The following is a 6,000-nucleotide window of genomic DNA, read 5'->3' as shown; positions in this document are numbered from 1 at the left end:
CTGTTCCTAGTGTTGTTATCATAGCTTTGTATCGATTACTTTAGTAATTCCCTGTCTACAAGGCTACAAAGATCAGGCTGTCTTATAGCCGATTTCATTACTACAGTAAATCGGCCGATTCGCTGATAAACTCTCTCGAGATCGGAAACTTAGCCGATCGCGATTTCTGGACCTGATACGTATTCTTCCTTGCCAATCAACAGGTCAGATTGGCTGGCACGCCGCGCGAACTGCACCAGGGCATTCACCCGAACAGGAGCTAAGCAGATTCTCCCGGGTCGTGTGTCGGTCGCTGGGATTCGGTCGACCGATTTCTAGCGCCAGCAGCACCTCAATTCGGGCTGCCCGCCATTCATCATCGCAATCAATGGTGCGGGTACTGTTGTTCCACTCGATACCACTCTTGTCCTTCAGTTTCCTCCAATCCTTGTATTGCCTCTTAAAGGTATTAAATTTGTTCTGAAGCTGTTTGCAAGAATATTTCCTACCCGTCTATTGTTTGAAATTTGTATACAGGTTGTGCCAACCTACCTTGGTTAGGCCCCATTTGTTGTAATTGAGCTTATTCTTCTCATCAATGCAGAGGTCTAGGAATATTTTTGTAGTGTTATCATCCCAGTTGGCAAGACCTGCATCCATCTGTGTGCTAGTTTGAATTATATGCCTTCCTAAGTACAAGGTTTGTATGGCACACACGCAGTAGCAATGACAACATGCAAGATACGAATCAACATTTATCACAAAGGGAACAAATAAGATGGAACTGATGCTTGCCTCGTTGTGCTTGCGTCGTGCAGGAGTTGTACGCAGCTCGTAGCGATGGGCTTCAGGTGGAGACCATGATGATGTAGAGGAGTGTGCCAGTGCTGCCGCCTGTGGAAGTTACCTTTTTGTGGCACACAAGCAATGCTCTCCTTAGCTAGAGTCCTATTTACTGCAAAAGATGAGAAAAATTTGAAAGGCATCCTAAACATTATCATATTTTAATGCAGGAAGTAAATAGTAATGAGGAAAAAAAAGAAGATTAATATTTACTGTCAAAAGGGAGGCGATAATTTACAGTGAGTTAATTTTTGCAGGAAGCTAGCATACAGCAATGATTAGTTGCCATCATCGATTAACTGGAGCTTTGGGTTTATATATTTCCTTCTTATCATGTTTGTGAAACTCTTGGCTCTAACTGACCTGCTGTTCTTTTTATTTTCTGCTAGTTAAGACTTTGCTTGAAGAGCTTGAATGTCTAGTCGAGGATGTTTATGCCATCACCCTAACCGCCAATATAAGTGCTCTGAAAGTTTCAGACAGTCATACCATTGACAGCAAGCTGACTATTGATTCGTGCATCATTGGGGTAGAAGTTTCTGTTCCAACATTTCCTTATACTATTCATTTACATAGTGTTCTTTTCAACAGAGAATATCTTGCTGTTTACAATGATGAAGCAAGGTGGAAACCGGGTAACATGTTACATCTACTGCAGGAGGATAAAAGTGCAGATCAATTGGACAGTGATGTATTTCTTGTTACTGTGATGATCATTGTTCACAACATGTTGGAGCTTGGTTCACGTTAGCCTGTTTATTTTTGGCTTTTTGATACATACACATGGGATACACTATATATAATTTTTTTTTGCAAAAATAATAGGTATTCAGTTGAATACCTTTGAATATACGTAGGTCCGCCCCTGCTTCCAATAGATCGGGCTATATCTAACCAAGTTGTGCATCAATTTTTGGTTAAAAAAATATAACTAATTCCTAGTAGATAGGGTTAAGAATTAGTTATCTGGAAGCTCGGAGAGTAAAATTTTGGAAGGTAGAAACTACTGCTTAGTGCTTGCACTTGTAACTTACTATTTCAAATGTATTATGCTTAGATGTTTCCTTTTCCTTTTAAATGGAAAATATCGGTAGAAGATATAGTAGTGTCGCTTTGTAGTCAAAATAAACTTGAACAATATTCTGGAAAGCAAGGTTCTACTACTGTAAAGTTCTAAGGTACCTTGTTAAGGTTGGAGATATCATGACTGAGGAGGTACTATACTATTATTTCTTTTCGTTTCCGCTATACCTAGAACCTGATTAGTACAAGATATCTACTTGGATGCTGTGATTATTGAAATATAAATATTTTATTGCCCGTGCCAACGCACGGACACAATCCTAGTATATATAAAAGACGCCTTGTAGTTGAAGGCTAGGTGAACATTTTAGTCATCTAAAAATAAACAGAGATACGCTGATTGATAACTACTAGAATCAGTCACATATGAATGTAGGAGCTGGAAATTTTCATTTTCCATCAACTAAAGTCTAAAGCTAGCCAGAGATACGCACTTTATACTACAAAATTATACTACAGAGCAGAATAATGGATTGTTTGCCTGGCGTCATTATACTACAAAATTATACTCTAGAGCACAATAATGGTTGACACTAGTGTAGATAACAAAAGTGAAGGCACACAAGATGTTACTGCCTAATCTAGCAAAATTGTCTCAATTTCGCACGATATAAGCAAGACGAGATGAGATCACCCCTGATCTAATTCAACAGGTTCAGAGGGTATTCCCAGATGCTAGCAGCCTCACCTCACTGCTGCTGAGGAATGGAAGAGATTGTACCAAGTCCATAATGGTCAAGATTCCACACAGAAGGGTAAAATCAAGGACCTTAACTTGGAATCTCCTGAGTAACCGTACCACTATTTTCTCACTGCCTGCATGAGGGAAGACATCAAAGACCTTGTCATGGCAATGAAGGCAGTGAGCTTGATGCATTTTGTCCAAAGACATGGAGGTGGCAATTTCTCATCAAAAGGAAATCTGAAAAATTGATGGATTGAGCAACGGGACATTGACCAACCTGGATGTAGGCCTCCTCTCTACTATCTACTGGCTAGTGTTGAGATGCACGAAATCTAGCAGCATACAAATGTAGATCGACAATGGAGAGCATTGGCGGAGCTGGTTGGGGCGGTGAAGGCGGTGCGGAGCGGCGGGCCGGAGGCCGGCAGGGGCGGGGATGGCCGGTGGCAGGGGAGAGGCGGGCCTGGGCGGGGCGGGGTCCGGCGGGGCCAGGGCTGGCTGGCCCCGGGGGAGGGGCGGAGCTGGGTGGGCCGCCGACGGCGGGGCTGGAGAGGAGGGGATGGAGCTGGGTGGGGCGGCGACGGCGGGTCGGAGTGCGGTGTGGGCAGGGCTGGCCGACGGAGGTGGAGGTGCGGTGCGGGCGGGGCTGGCCGGCGGCGGTGGAGGGACGGAGGTGGGTGGGGTGCCGACGCGGGGCGGAGTCCGGCGGGGGCGGGGCCGGCTGAAGGCGGAGTGGGCGGCGGGGTCGGGAGGAGTGCAGGGCGGCGGGGTCGGGAGGAGTGCGGGAGATGGGGGAGACGGGAGAGACGACAACGCAACTGATAAGTGCAGCTGTTCGGCTGCGTGCTTGGGCCGCTGCTGCTTGGGCCGCAGCCGAACGGCTGGGCTGTGCAGCAACAGATGCAGCCGCCCAAATAGCTTAAGCGAACACGCCCAATATGTTTGTTTATTGATCGTGTGATGATAATTACAATGGCCAGGACCCTTTATATTTATAGGGCAGATGGCCTTTGATGTTACATAATTAGCATTTTAATCACATACAAGGCAAGTCACGTACATAATATTTTCTAATCAAAACTCTATCTCTAACTAACCCAACTCTATCTCTAATCAAGCTTATCCCTAACCAACTCTATCTCCAAAATATTTTATTCTATAAAACAACCTCCCGTACGTGCGCTTCCCTTGGATGCCAGACTGTTGGAACTCTTGCCGTGTACATGTGTGCGTTGACTTCTTTTAATCTTCTAGCTTTCTTGCTTTCTCTTTCTTCATGCACATGTTCCTGATCTCTACGGCCAGCTCGCAAATAGCCTTAGTTAGGAGATTTCGTTATTTTTTGCATCATCGGCCAATTCCTTCCTTTCACAGCATATTTCCAAATTTTGGTGTTAACACAGGCCCCCTAGTTTCGGAGTATGAAGGCTTCATGTTTCGAAACTAACTATAGAAGTCCGATAATTCGGTGTCAACACAGGCAGTTTCGGAGTACGAAGGCTTCATGTTCCGAAACTAATTATAGAAGTCCGAAGCTTTCCTTTAGAGCTAATGACGTCTGATTACAATATCCAAAGCCACATCGACTCCTCTTGAAATATAAAGAACCCCATCGGCTTGATGCCTTGATCCCACTCTGAGCCGATAAATTCGCCGGCAGTAGAAACAATAGATCAGTTTGTTGACACCAAAACTTGGTGCAGTAACCAGCAAGCTTTTGTTGTCAACATAGGCCCCCCAGTTTCGAAGTATGAATATTTCATGCTTCGAAATTAACATCCGATATATTTTATAAGCAGTCGATACTATTTTGCTTGATCCAATCTGTCAAATTTTTTTTATTGGCCAAGCAATCAATCGGTCGAAGCAATCAGCCGATGCTTTTTGCCAAGCAGTCATTCGGCCGGTGGCCGATGCAATTTTTTTTAATTAGCCGTACAACTTTCAATCAACCTATCCAATTTTCAATCGGCTGATGCAATTTCCAATCAGCCGATGTATTTTTTTTTAATCAGCTGATACAGCTTTCAATCGGCCGATCCAATTTTCTAATCGGCCGATGCTTTTTTCCGCCGATACTCTTTGTAGTTAGCGGCCGATACTTTTATATCAGCCGATACTTTTTTCTAGAGCCATCACGTAATCAGCATGTAAATTACTATTTCCGTCGGCTGTCAGGCGAGACTTCTGCATCGGCCATTCCATCGGCTATTCAAGTCAGCCTTTTTTTTTTTTGAAGCCGATTCACTCCATGGGCTGTCCTGATAATACTTTGGCCACTAGTCTACACGTCAATAGTCCAGGCAACGAAGGATTATTTTGAGCCTTGAAGAGGTATGTACCTTGCAAAAACTTCATCTTCACTGCCTAATTATTCATCATGCTAGGATCTTTAACTATTCCATCGGCTTCATGTAAGCTCGACATCTTATTTTGCTTTGTTGAGAGGAAGTCAACTCCATCAGCTCTTTATAAGCTGGAAGCGATTAGCATTTACTGATACCTCCATATCCTTTAATTAAATAACATGACACAGCCGATTTGGTCGCAAGCCATCGACCACCCTATTGACTGAATAAACTAGTCCCATCATTGGACACCAAGTATTATTTTGTAACTGTCTATCGGCCGATGCACCACCAACCGGTCGATGCTGATGTACCCCCTATCAGCTCAGCTCCAAATAATAATCAATTTGTGTAAAGCCTGTAGTGCGAGCTAGTGCTCTCTATAGCATCTCAACCGATGACGGAAGTTCCCAGCCGATTGGCTTGCATAATTCTTTTTTTATATAGCCGATGACGGAAGTACCCGGCCGATTGAAATTAATCATTAGTTCTTTGTACCATCGGCTGGCTGCTCCTTTTTTCTTCTTTTATTTATTCCTTCGATATTCCATCGGCCGACTGCTCCCTTTTTTAAAATTCATCGGCCGACTGCTTCTCTTTCTTTTTTTTTTCATTTGTTCCTTTGTCCATCGGCTGCTCTTTTATGTCCATCGGCTCAAAACAGGCAATGTAAATAAAGAAGCCAGCCGATTTTTGTAATTGGTCGATATTTTCTGTAATCAGCCGATACAACTCCTTTTTTTATTCCAATTGCCCGATGCATTTTTAATCAGCCAATGCTTCCTCGTGTCCCGCCGGGCGTGCCAAAATGTGTTGACGCAAAATCCTGATGATAGTGGATCCTGCATCACCACATGAGGACCTGGGAGATCTGCTTAACTCCAGTGCAGAATTCAAATCGGCGCGCATGGTGTGCGCGGGCGTGCCAGTCAGTTTGACCATTCAACTGACAAGGTGGAGATAATTCTCTCGAAGTTCGATGGAGTCGGCCGATCGGGCCGATTTAATATAATTTACAATAACCATCAGCCAGACGGCTGATAGAAAACAGGATGCTGTTGA

Source organism: Setaria italica, chromosome IX (genome assembly GCF_000263155.2).
Source record: "Setaria italica strain Yugu1 chromosome IX, Setaria_italica_v2.0, whole genome shotgun sequence".
Lineage (NCBI taxonomy): Eukaryota > Viridiplantae > Streptophyta > Magnoliopsida > Poales > Poaceae > Setaria > Setaria italica.
Note: the sequence above shows the minus strand (reverse complement) of the source record.